This window comes from Mauremys reevesii, linkage group 4 (assembly GCF_016161935.1).
Source record: "Mauremys reevesii isolate NIE-2019 linkage group 4, ASM1616193v1, whole genome shotgun sequence".
In the NCBI taxonomy this organism is placed as follows: Eukaryota; Metazoa; Chordata; order Testudines; family Geoemydidae; genus Mauremys; species Mauremys reevesii.
In genome coordinates, this window is record NC_052626.1 from 120,329,806 (window position 1) to 120,343,999 (window position 14,194).

Genomic DNA, 14,194 nt, shown 5'->3' on the forward strand with positions numbered 1-14,194 from the left:
TGCCCACCCCCCACCAGTTTTGGATCTAATGTGCTGCAGAGAAAGGGTCTCTGGAAGTTGTGTTAGTGACAGATCACTCCTACATCACCACCCACCACACTCTGATTGACAGCTGCCTCAGAAGGAGGCAGCTTGTGCCACTCACTGGGCTGGGGTATGTGCACTCAGCTGCTTTGACGCCATGGAAGGCTTTAAATCTGTGCAGAAAAATGTCACAAGTTTTAAAGTTAATATATAAAGGTGTTAAAGTCATTAAAGTTATCTTTAAAATGGGCTGTTAGTGGAAGGGTAAGAGAGTGCTCTTTTTTTAAAAAAATGCCCAATATTAAAGAATTGGTTTAAAAAAAATAAAATATTTATTCACTGGGACCGTGTTACCAGCTGTCTGCTGTGGGCCCACCTTTGCTTAATATTTCCATTTTCCAAACAGGGCAGGCTGGGTGCATGTTGTGAGCCATTGACAATGGTGCTGGAGAGACACTGAACTCTCAGTTTTTCCATATACCTACAGGGGGCAGACACCAGCTACAGCCCCTGTGAAGCAGTTTACATAGATGTCATCTGAAAATACACAGAGGAGACCAAATATTACTTACCCCAGCATCTGTAATTTGCAGTTTGGATGTTTCAGTCCCTCACACAGCAGTTGAACTCCAGCCTCTCCCAGAGAAAAATTATAACTGAGGTCAAGGTCTGTCAGGCTCTGGCTCCTGCTGAGAACGGTGGAGAGATCCCCACAGCAAGTGCCTGTGAGACCGCAAAATCTCAGCCTGCAGGAGAGACAAATGCAGAGCAGATCCATCAGAGTGTGAATGAGGCTCATCACAGCCATTCTGACAGGTGGCCCCACCCAGCATCTCCTTTCCCTGACCAATCAGTATCAGGAATGAGCCACAAAACCAGCCCTAGACTCTGTCCTAAGACTCATCCCTTGACCAATGAGAAGCCAGAACCAGGTTTGGGTGTGACTTCCTGCATTAGCCCCACTGCTTGCACTATAAAGAGAGAGAGAGAGAGAAAGTGAAGTTTCAAGGAAGGCTCTAGGAAAGGGTCAGGAGGAGGAAAATGGGGAAGATGGATGGAGAAGTTTAGAGGGTGGAAAATATCAGAAGAGAGAAGTTAATTGGAGGGTAAAACAGACACTACAAAACAATGAGGAAAAAAGAGTCAGAGAAAAGGAGAGAAGAAAACTTTCAAGCAGAGAAAAACTAAAAATAGTAAAGGGGAGATCTAGAGGCACTCTGTTACATTATTTTATAGCAAGTTTGATGCCACAACATTGCAATAAAATATACTCATGACATGTGGCCAACCCCAAAAGTTCCAAAATCATGAGTCAGGCTCCAAAAAGTCACGATATCGGCTTAGATTTCATGGAATTTTTTTTACAAATACATTTTGGGTTCTTTTTCTTTGTCTTCTGGTTTTTGAGACTTTAGGGTTTGTGTTTTCAGGCTCTATCTGTAACCACAAGGGCTAGAAACTTAGCCTTCATTTTTAAAAAGTGAGGGGCTCACTTATTCACATGACTCCAGGAGCTGTGACTTTAAGAAAAACCATCAAATATCAAAATCTGTGATAAAATTATGAGATGGCAACAATATTATATATCAGACAACGTGACTTCATAGGACAATGGGGTCTCTGTAGCCTGGTTAGGAATGGTAGGTGGGCATGGGAGTCCATTTGACCAGAGCTTAGAGGAGGGAATAACCTGATTTTTGTTACCTCAAAATCTTTACAGTAAAATAATGGGTTTTCAGTCCTCCTTTAATTGCAAATCTGAATGCAAACTTAATTATAGAATTGATAGCACTCCCTCAACAAGTTTTTCCCCAATGCTAGTGCTAGGTTTTAGAATATTTCATGCTTGCATCTACCTGAAATAATCATAGGGGTCCTGTGGTTTTGATGCACATCTGGTTTCACAGTACGTTACCTGATGCACTAGCAAGTTATCCTAGCACAGAAGTCTAGATGAACAGCAGCTGTGCTCATGTTATTGATTATTTTATTACATTATTTTTATTGCACAGCATTCTGACTTTGAAACATATGAAAAGCTTCTAAAATACAGGAAATTGCACCTAACTTTTCAAAAATGTCTGGGTGGTGGTGGCTAGTTCATGCCGCTGCTCACCGCTGCCCATGCTACCACGGCTACGCTAGTATTTTTAGTGCACTAGCTCAGATCAGCACTAGCATTAATGTGTGTACGTGAGCTGGGAATCACACACCCCCAGCTCCAACTGCAGACAAAGCCCAAGGCTTCAAGGGCAGAGAACTACTTATCAATGGATAGATACTAGGAGTAGTGACGAGGGGTCCAAGCACAATATCTGATTTGAGGAACTGTGTCCGGGAAATTCAGGAAGCTGACTACCCAGGGCCTGGAGTTACCCAAGCAAAAATGCAAAAGCCATGAAGAGCTGTGGGGAGGCGAACTCCTATCCCCCGCCCTCCGGATACATACTCAGAACAGCTAGCCTATGCCACTGCTCACGCTACTGTAGCTACATCACTATATATAGCATGCTGAGTCGATGAGAGCTAGTGCGAGTGTGTCTAGTCACTCTGGGAATCGCACTCCCAGCTCCGAGTGCAGACGTAGCCTTCATGTGAACAAAAGACTGTGGGAGTGTCTCATGGGTATGAAACTTTTCCACTCCAATCCAAGATTTACATGGAAGCAGGGCCGGTGCAAGGAAGTTTCGCCTAGGGCATGAAATTTCCACCTTGCGCCACCTTCCCACCCAGCTAACTCTCCCCCCAGCAGCAACTACCCCCCCCTGCAGCTACCCCCGCCCAGGGAGACACGCCCCCACACGGAAGCTAACTCTGCCCGCAGATACCCCGCCCACACATGTGGAAGCTAACCCCGCCCGGAGAGACTCCCCCACCCCATGCAGAAGCTAACCCTCCCTGGGGAGACTCTTCTCCTGCAGAAGCTAACCCTGCCTGGGGAGCCCCCTCCTGCAGCAGCTAATCCCGCCTGGGGAGCCCGCCCCAGCTCACCTCGGCTCCACCTCCTCTGCTGAGCATGCCAGCGTCGCTCTAATTCTCCTCCCCTCCCAGGCTTGTGGCACCAATTGGAGGAGAATTAGAGCTGGGGCTGTGTGCTCAGCAAAGGAGGCAGAGTGGAGGTGATCTGGGGCGGGGAGCGGTTCCCCTGTGCGCCCCCCTGTTACTGCGGGCAGCCCTCCCCACGCCCCTGCCCCAGCTCACCTCCACTCCACCTCCTCGCCTGAGTGGGCTTTTAGGCGCCCCCAACCACTAGGCACCCTAGGCGGCCGCCTAGTTTGCCTAAATGATTGCACCGGCCCTGCATGGAAGACACACAAGAAATACAAGCCAGCCTCTGGAAAGTATTACTCTAGGCACCAGCCACCAATCCAGTGCAAATGAGTTTCAACCACTGCACACAAAATTACTACAGACACAGGCACACCTCAGGATCAAAGCTTGTGTTGAACAAAGCAAGGTTAGTGGCTGAAAAGCCTTTTATCAGCTTGGATTAGATCCCTGATCTGGTCTGCATCCCCAGAGCCTGGCTATCTGACACAGCAGGCTGGGAGCTGGATCATTTCTGACCCTCTGCCTATGACTCGGATCCTTGATCTCTGTGGCTAGTGCAGGCCAGTAAGAGCAGGGCCATCCCTAGGGGGGTGCGGAGCCCGGGGTGGATGTGATGAATACATCACTTCCGGGACTGACCCGTCACTTTTGGGAGCGACTGTGCTGGCCAATTGCTCTGGCCCACAGGGCCCTAAAAGCGCGGGGCCCAGAGGAGTCGTCCTGATTCGCCATACCCTAAGAACGGCTCTGAGCAAGAGCATCTAGAAACCCTACTAACAAATACTGTCATCATTTGCTTCTGAGGACAGACATCTGCTCCCCCAACCTGGAGCATGCAGTAACCTGGCCAGGACTTAAGAATTCATTGCTTGATACAACCAGCCTTACATGTGAATGCCCGGTATCATCAAGTCTCTTGTTTCTGAGCAATCTAGTCAAGCAGTTACTGAACAGTTGCATCCAACTTCACCTGTCCATTGGCAATATCCAGCTGGGTTTTAAGCCTAGACACAGAACAGACACGGCACTGCCAAGGCTGATGGAGAACCTCCTCCTGTCCACAGGCGAGAGGATTTTTGAAGCTTTTTACTGTCAGGGTTTGCAGAATGGTGACAAATCCTGTTCCTGTTGAAGTCAACAGTAAAACTTGGAGATGGGGTGGGGGAGCACCTTAGTATTCGGATGTTGTGTGCAGCAAAAATTGCTTTCATCCGGCTGAACGATGACGGGAGGACATGGGATGGAGAACCGAGAAGATTCAATGGCAGCCTGGTGTAGGTGTAGGTGAGGGGACGTGAGGAAGTAAAAATCAACAGGGAGGTCACAAACCTGGATGGTGGGGCAGGGTCAGGGACAGAGGGAGAATCAGGAGGGGATCAAGGCAGCAGGAACTGACTTAAATGAATCTTATATTATTTTGTCTCCAGTTGGCTCAATGGGGTGGGAGGTGAATTCCCTCAGCTCTGTAAGTGCTCTGAGATCCTCAGCTAGACGGTGCTCTAGGAGGGCATGTCATTTGGCTTCAGGAATAGAGACTGTTCCTGTCCCTCCCACCACCTACCCTGCAGAGCAGGGGAGAGAGATGAGAAGTGGATGCGGGGGTGACTTGACATGAGGAGAAATAGTTAACAGAGGGATCAGAGCTGTCCTGGTTTGCAAGTGGTGATTTTTATTCACTGCAAGGGTCCTCCTGGGTAGTGGCTCCTTCTTGCTCTCACATGTTTGGGGGTGGGGAGAAAGTATCCCCAACTGAGGCATTAATAGGAGAGCCTCAGATTTTAACCTCACCACGTACTTGCAGGAAGTTTATTGTACCCCATCCACGCCTCCTGCCAAGGTCTTTACATAGAGGAAACTGGTCAATACTTACACTAGTCTCTGCAGTTTGCAATTTGGCTGTTTCAGTCCTTCACACAGCAGCTGCACTCCCAGAGCTCCCAGTTGATTATCACTCAGGTCCAGATCTGTCAGCAACTGGTTGTTGCTGAGAGCGGAAGAGAGCTCCCCACAACAAGCAGCTGAGAGTTTACAAGCCTTCAATCTGAAAGAGATAGATGCACAGATTAGAGAATGAGCATGTCTGTCCATCCAGTCCTCTCCTCTCAATTGAAATTCCAGCGTGGAAAGCCAAGAAGCATTTACCATAGTCCCCATGACCCTTAATCTAAGGATTTGCAACATATCAATAAACAAATGCATAGAGACTGGTGTGAAAAATGAAGAATAAGGGAATTATATAGGAAGCCAGTTGTACATTAGAGTTTCTCTTTCTTGTAGACTAAAAGTCTCAGTGCTTTAGAAAGAAATATCACCCAGATCAAGGAGACCATGACCAAAATAGACAAACTGAAGATATATTGTCCTCTTTTCTCAATCTAGCTGCATTTACACCAGGGGTTGAATTTTTAATTTATTTTTATTTTAATTGACTTTTCCACACCTATGAGCCTTGTAGCTATGTTGACCTAAATTTTAAGTGTAGATCAGGCCTTAAACATGATGGCTAGATACTGAGGGCTCGTCTATACAAGGACATTGAGCAGAATAGCTCCCTGTGTGGACACACTCTTCCAGAATCAAAATAACTTTTCCTTTAGAACAATTACTCTGCTTTGCCAGCTATTGGGATTCTCATCTGTTGCAAGCTGCAGAGTTGTCCATTAGCAGCCTGGGGATCTCAGAGCAGCTCTAGTTTACACTAGGGAACTATTTGAATACCTGGAGCAGCCCTGAATCTGGGAGGCGTAAAGGTGGTTTAAATCCACTTAGCTCCACCCTCTCTCTGGAATGTGAGATCTTTGCTGCGCTTCTTAGAAGCTCAGCAATGAATCTTAACCTTGGTGTTGGTAGCAGTGGGATTGTAAAAGAGAAATTTACACTGGGGTCCTTCTATGGGCATCTGTTATGTCCATTAGCCTGTGTTCCACAAGTGTGTGTTCAGCTAAGCTGAAGGTGAGGGTAGTGGGTGGCTGCATTTTCAGTGGGCTGGTGAATCCCAAAATGCGGCTGTGAAACCGTTCAAAACTTTTTTTCGGTGAGCTTGGAGGGGCCATGGGAAGTGCCTAGCTTCTATTTGCCACAACACACTGACATGGGCTCTGGCAGTGCTAGGGTCAGCTGCCCCCAGGCTACTTCCAGACTCCCCCTCGGGTAGTACCTGGGTCAGGGTGGTGTCCTCCGGGGGTCCAGCACCATGGGTTCCTCGGGGCAGTGGGTGAGCGACAGGTCCGGCACCTCCTCCGGGTAGTGAGCGCAGGGCAGGTCCGGCACCTCCTCTGGGTAGCGAGCGCAGGGCAAGGCAGGGCAAGTCAGGCCAGTCCTGGTGTGCACCTTGGGCCACAGGGTTTTCCCAGTTGTGGGCTAGGCTGGAGATGTCTGTCCTGCCTGGCGACTGGCTCCCTAGTGAGCTCTGAGGGCGAGCCTTTATACTTCCGAGTTGCCGCCTGACCCTCTGAGAGACGGGCTCCGAGCTCCCTAGCTCCGCCCACTCCGAGCTCCGGATGGGCTCGTCCCGCTCCAGGGTGGAGGGGAGCCACACCGCCTCACTACACAGCTATTTTTAGTCCTGTAGTATGAACCTGGATCAGTTGATCCAGGATCTGAGAATTCACTGCTGTGGGTCTTTTTTGCAATGTAGACACCGACTTCATGTACCTGCAGGGAGCCACCATCTTACACCATCCTCACACTCCATGGAGTCTTTTACGGAAAAAAAATGGTAAATACACACCTCAGTTTCTGCAGTTTGCAGTTCACATGCTTCAGTCCCTCACACAGCAGCTTCACTCCTAATTCTCCCAGGCTGTTTCCTGCCAGGTGCAACTCGATCAAGGTCTGTTTGGTACCAAGAATAGAGGAGAGATCCTCACAGCAAGCAGCTGTCAAACGGCAATCACAAAACCTGCAGGAGATAAGCAGAGAGGAAAATGAGAATTTCTGTCTGTCCAGTCCCGCTGTGGGTTTCTAGAAAGATTATTGTATTTGGGAGTGGGAGGGGGAAGGGAGGGGGAATCACAGAGCTGTAGTAATGGATGATGGGGACCACATGGTTATGTGTGGATTTCAATCCATGTGCATCTGTAGCTCTCATTGATCCTGTATTCCCATATGAGTGTTTTCCATCTCTGAGCAGACACACTTGGGCATCTGCTAATAAGAAGTTTTGTGGATGGGAGGAGCCTTTTCTTCTTTCTTGCTGCATCTTGTCAATTGAGGACTCAGCAAATAAGCCACCATCTATGGAAGACTTAGTATTGAACATCCAGGATTCAGGGATGGCTCCAATTTGCCACATCTCAAGTCTCACCCCCCCCATCTCTCTCGACCATACATTAGAAAAGGCTGGAATTTCCCTAGAGAGCCCAGTCTCAAAGGGCACAAGAGAGAGGGAGGTCTCTCTTTGCCACATACCTGAACAAGAACCTACCAGCCTTCTGCTGATAGCCTGGAGAATAGATAATGTTAGCAAGGGGGGCTCTCTCTATCTCTGGGAGAAGAATGCTCCTGTGGACCTTAATATCTGCTTCTGGTGACACAGGCACTGGCACATCTCAGAAGATACAAGGGTTCTATAATCTTCATAGCCTCATACTGGCTAGGTCACGTGCAGCTGTCCAAAGCTGACTCCATTGGGCTGAATCTGGTCTTGGTTGCTAACATAGAACAAAGGCACCTTGCTTCATCTCAGGAGCCCTCTTCCTGACAGCTTGGCTCCTGACAGGGCACGGGCCATATGCAGGAGACTCGTATCTTCCTGGAATCATATCATAGAATATCAGGGTCGGAAGGACCTCAGGAGATCATCTAGTCCAACCCCCTGCTCAAAGCAGGACCAATCCCCAGACAGATTTTTACCCCAAATCCCTAAATGGCCCCCTCAAGGACTGAACTCACAACCCTGGATTTAAGCAAGTCAAAGTTCAAACAACTGAGCTATCCTTCCCCATCTACCAGTAGAAAGGGGTTCTGGCAGGGTGCAAACAGGTCCACATGGTGCTCTCTATTATCTCCACAGAAAAGCAGTTTAACTGACTCCTTCATCCGAGTCTATCCTAAAGACTGACGCCACACAGAGGCATTTAGCAGCTATTCCAGCCTCTCAGGAAGTAGACAAAGTGTCCCGTCCCTGCAGCCCTTATTATCCGCTTCATATAGGGCTTGACACTTTTGAAATCCTGTGTCAGAGAGGGATGCGTGCATGCGTATGTGTGTGTGTGACTGTACAAAATTACAAAGCCCATTTTGTATTAGCTGTTGAACACATGTCTGAACTTGCCCAGGACAAACCCATTGAACAGCATTTCCTGAGCAGGAAAGGTGCTTGACAGGCAGTTGAAGGACTGTCAGTAAGAAGCCATCAGGACTATGCTCTGGAGTCATTGACTGTGATTGTCTCAACTTCTGGCCCAACCCCTTGGAACAGCGGGGCCACAGGCAGGAAAAGCATGACTAGGAGAGGGTGCTGGGGCAACCCAGTGGGTCACATGGCAAGGTGACAGAGACCCCAGAGCTGCCCTGTGCAGGGGATGGGTATGACCATCATGACATGTAAGCAGGATGTACAGAAGAGAGAGAGAGGGCAAGAGGGACTCTGCCCAGCCTGAAACCCTGACATGCCTCAGACTCGTGGGAAGGGCCCAACCAGACTCAGGGAGGCGGGATCTCAGGACTTCTGTTGTTTTTCAAAGATCTGTAACTCCTGAGTGCTTTGAAGACAAAGTCTCTGATTAATAAGCCCCTGTGCCAAGCCTGTGTTCCTTGCTTTCCTGCCACATTATCCCTGATGTTGACAAGCTAGAAGCCCAGAGAGCCCACAACCCAGGTGGAGCGCTGGAGCAGGGTGAGAGTCTGACTGGAGGTGGGACTTGGGAGATCTCAGACACTGATTTCAGGGCCTAGGGCAATGGGAAGGCAGCGCCTCACATTCCAAGGAGGGACATCAGACAAGAGGGCTGAGGAATGACCCCAAAGATCCAGACCTGGAAACAGGGACTAGACCACACCCAGGCTCACCTGGCTTAGAAGCAGGTGTCACCCAGTGATTGGGCCCCGCTCACAACAGCCTGGCAATCCTACAGAGTGGTACTGGGCCAAGTTGTAACCCTTCCATTCCCCGGTGTCATGGGATAAAGCTGATGAAATCTCCTTTTGAATCACTCAATTAATGGAGCTTAATTTCTGTACCTGGAAAATCATTTTCCTACCAACAGTGATTCTGGCTCAGAGCGAGTGAGCTTCAGGCTCACATGACTGGTCCATCGTGTCACATTTTACAAAGCTAAAGTGATAGTATAGACTCCTCTGAGATTCCTCCCCAGTGTGTTTTGAACTTACTAATCTATCCATCCTGACAATTTTTTCCCTCATGCCTGCGTGCCCATCTGAGTGGGGCCTTTCCCCAGGGACTCGATGTTCTATTTGGGGCAAATTAAACATTTGGAAATACCAACCAACTTTTTAGGAAAAAAAACTTTGATTCATTTGACACCAATTTGACACATTAGCTCTTCAAAAGGCCAGGAGGAAGTGGTCCCATTTTTACAGTTAGTTTTCATTAAAACAGTAGAAACTTGAAGTTATGAACACGTTGGGAATGGAAGTTGTTCATAATTCTGAAATGTTTGTGACTCTGATCAAAATGTTATGGCTGTTCTTTCAAAAGTTTACCACTGAACACTGACTGAATACTTTACTATGAGTGAACAACTGACTCTGAAACTGTAGTATGCAGAAGAAAAATGCTGCTTTTAACCATCTTAATTTAAATGAAAGAAGCACAGAAACTGTTTCCTTACTTTGTCAATTTTTTTAAACTTTCCCTTTATTTTTTTAGTAGATTATATTTAACAGTCACATAATGTATATGCTGCTGCTTCTTTTTTTCCCCTCTGCTTCTGCCTGATAGCCTACTTCTGGTTTCAAATGAGTTGTGTGGTTGACAGGTCAGTTCATACCTCTGGTGTTTGTAACTCTGAGGTTCTATTGTGGTTTATTTTTATACAGTTTTTCCATTCCCTTTACTTTGCAGTGAGAAATCAATGCATATTCCATTGGTCACCCACAGTCTGCTGTGGAAAAGGGCAGTGCATTTGCCTAGCTTCACAGATCACATTGGGATTGGTGTTGGCAGCTCTGTGGATAAAGGTGGCTGTGATGCCCCGTACATGTGCTGTTGTTGGCAAAGTTTGAGGTTTCAGTATCTGGGCTTCCATTGTGTAGCAAACTCTTCCTTCACAGCCAACATGTAAACAGTTCCCAGACAGAAGGCTTTGTCATACTGACATTGAAGTTACTGTGACCTGCCCCCAACCTTGTAGAAAGAGATTAAAAAATGCTGTTTTAAAAAAAAAATCCTAAACTTTCATTCCTAAATCTGGAAATTACAAATTCAGGTTCTACTTTAAAGTTAGTTGAACGTGGGTTGGAAATCAAAAATGTGCAAACCCAAACTGTCTGGCCCCTGTAGCACTACCCTGAGAACAACCAGAGATCCTGGAAAACACTGTTGGAGATTAAGTCTCCCTCCCCTCACCATCCCACCAGCTTTGCTTATAAAAAGCAGAGATGGAGCCTAGCAAGCAACCTCATTTTTGTCAATGGATGATGAAAAGTTGGGTAAGGGCGGCAGCTCTTGCCTGAAGGAAGATCCCTGGGACCTGCACCCAGAGAAGTGGAGCACTGTGGACCCACGTGTCAGCCCTCGTAAAACATGCATGGAGGTTGGGCCAGCTGGCTGCCCTCAGAAGAAAATGGAGGGGAGGGGAAAGCTCACCACCCTCACTCAAAATTCCAAGGGTGAGGGAGAGAAGGAGCCATGGAGCCATGGGGGCCACTGAGGAGCTGGATGAGGTGTGGGGCTGTCCTGGAGCCAGCTCAATAGCCTCATACTCACACCAGAAATCATCTCCCATCTCCACTTGGGCAACAGGTGCAACAGGGCTCGTTAGTCTAGCAGAGACAGGCACAACAAGAACCAATGGTGGGAAATTAAGACCAGACAAATTCAAATTAGAAATGAGGCACAAATTTCTAACAGTGAGGGTGGTTAACCATTGGAACAAAGCTACCAAGGGAAGTGGTAGATTCTCCGTCTCTTGAATGTCTTCAGATCAAGACTGGATGCCTTTCTGGAAGATGCTTTAGTTAAACCCAAGTTACTGGGCTCAGTGCAGGGGTTACTGGGCTCAGTGCAGGGGTAACTGGGTGAAATTTAATGATCTTTGGTATACATGAGGTCAGACTAGATGATGTAATGGTACCGTCTGGCCTTACAATCTATGAGTCCATGAATTTCTGTAGTGGATTTATAACCTCCTCCCTTTTGGAGACCACCATTTCCCCCCCCCCAACATGGAATTACTTTAGGCCATCGGGGCCTGGAAACAGCAAAATGATGTTCCATTTAATTCTTTTCTGCACTTCTATTCCCTAGCCCTTAGCCACTGTTGTCCATGGCTATGTCACCGTTCTGTTGGACTGCCACAACTCACTCTCTCTCGGTGTGGTATAGGCATCCCATTCACCTGGCAGCAGATCGCTCCTTAAGCTACAAAGGCCAAAGTGAGCATATCACTTTGGTGCACTATGTCCACAAACAGCACACTCTGCAAGTGCTGCAGGCCTGTGGCTTGTTGCATCTGACCCACACTTCTTAATACAGCTCCCTGAACTAGGAGCATAATGCCCATGGCTTACAGTGTATGTTCTCTCTTAATATTTTTAGTTTGCTGCATTGCCTCCTTTAAATGGTTCTGTCCTGCCCTAAAATATGCACATAGGTTGTGAATGGCAACATCCTCTCACTTGCAGAAGATGTGATGGGGTCAGCAGCTCCCACTGCCCTCTGCCAAGCTGCTTGTGGGCCTGCTGGGCCAGGATGTATCATGAAGAGCACCAGCAGCTGTGGGTGTCTGTGCTTGTGAGGGGCTGGATTTTAGTCATTTGTTCAGTTGTTTTGTTATGTTTTCAGATCTCGTTTTGTGGTTTGTTTTGGCACTGAACGAGCCGTTCCTTTGCAGGTAGCTCTTTGGGAGCTTGAGATGACCGTGCTCTGGGCTCAGAGGGAGAATATCATTCAGGGCCCCTCCTCCATGCAGCCCAGAGACTTCGGAGTTCTCCCCCACCTCCTGTTGTGGAGTCCTTGGGGCATGTGCAGCTTGCCGGGGAGGATGGGAGCAATGAGAACCATGGGAAAGTAAATGGAGTTACTTGGAGGTGTGGGAGTGCAGAGGGTAGTGCTTGTCTGGTTGTTAATTCATTAGTTAATTATCCTGCTCTGTGTTCTTATTTGCAGATCTCAGCAGTATGGAAGTTGCTGTTGAGGCAGTGAACACTCCGTGCAATGTGTGCGAATGTACGTGCACACGCACCAGGACAATGTTCACAAGCTGTTGCTTGTCTGATTTTCAGAAGAATTCTCAAGGGGCCAAATAAAAACAAGATTTCTGTTTTCAAGTTGAAATTCAGATGTAGTCACCTGAGGGTTGGGTGTTTAGGGACAGACATGGGGCTGGCATGCAGAACTGGCTGGAAATTGGAAGCAATTTTCTGATAATTTTGTATCACCTTTGTTCATTTTTTCATCCAAATTATGAAATCTTCTGTCTAGCTTCAGTGAGTGGCTTATCACGACAGCACCAGTACGCTGAGCTGTCATGGAAGGCTGGGCAGGGGCATTGTCGGATTGAATGGGAAGTATTTATTGCCCCACTGCAGCTGCTCTGCCAGTGTTTGTGCTGAATCAGTGCAGAGGGACATGGTAGGAGACAATATGTCATTGCATTCTATTAAAATCCAAAGGTGATGTGATCTCTTGTGCATCGCTGTAAGTATGTATGTGGCTGTGCAGAGATACAGGTATATTGCTGTTGCTGCTGGTAAGCTCAAAGTTCTCTAGCACAGATGTCGTCTCAAACCGCTCGATCCACCAGCACCCTGCAGAACAGCTGTGCTCACAGGGACAATCCAGCTATAGGAGCCCAGGCTCAGACTCTTGGGCATTGGGGCAGAGAACTCTCAACAGCTAGAGCCCTGCTGTAGAACTCCTTGTCAGAGGGGATCAGACTGAGTCCTGGCCTAGCCATGGTCAAAGCAAAATGCAAGATCACCTCTTTGCTAAAGACTTTCCCAGGAACAACTCCAGGATCAGCACAGAATCCCGGAAGTGTGGGCTGGAGGTACCTCAATAAGTCATTTAGTCCAGTCCTCCACACTCAAAGCAGGACTAAGTAATAACTAGACCAGGGGTCAGCAACCTATAGCACACATGCCAAAGGTGGCATGCAAGTTGATTTTCAGTGGCACTTTGCTGCTGGTCTGGGGTTCCATCTCCCAGCCCGCTCAGCCCGCTGCCTGCCTGGGGAAATTGGAAAACTCAGCAAGGAAAAGCAAGGGCAAGGATCACAATTAAACTGATAAGATCTACATTTTAATTTAATTTTAAATGAAGCTTCTTAAACATTTAAAAAACCTTATTTACTTTACATATAACAGTAGTTTAGTTATATAATATAGAAAGAGACCTTCTAAAAACATTAACATGTGTTACTGGCACACGAAACCTTAAATTAGAGTAAATAAATGAGGGCTTGGCACACCACTTCCGAAAGGTTGCCGACCCCTGAACTAGACCAACTTGCGTGAGATGGAGCTGGTGTAGTAGGAAGAAAATAAAGAAGCCAGGAGAGAGTTGAGGGGTGGAGCAGAGAAAGAGAAATAAATAAATAAATCCCCTCCCAAAAAACCACATCTGTGAGTCAGGGAGAAATGAAATCCAGTGAAGATACATAGATGTTAAATAAATAGATATGTTCAGGGCTTAGATATCCTGCTGACAGGTAGGGCTGGGTGAATAATTGGTTATTTGGTTCAATGCCTGAACCCAATAATAAGAAAGTATTTTATTTGGGTTCACTTGAAACAGAAAAGACTATTTTTCCCAACAAAATGAAAAAAACTGTAAAACAAATGGTTTGGGATCAAATGAAATGTTTTGTGCTCCCCTAAACAAAATGCTTAGTTTTCAGGTTTTTTGTTTAACTCTATTTTTTAATTAAACTGAGCTAAATTTTCCTAACAAAACATAATTTTGTCACAAAGTTTGAAATTTTGTTTCAAAAAT

General features: G+C 47.1%; 1 pseudogene; it reads right to left on the minus strand.

Moving 5' to 3' along the window:
* The window catches only part of LOC120405186, a 63,192-nt pseudogene that overhangs the window by 14,216 nt on the left and 34,782 nt on the right, over positions 1–14,194 (minus strand).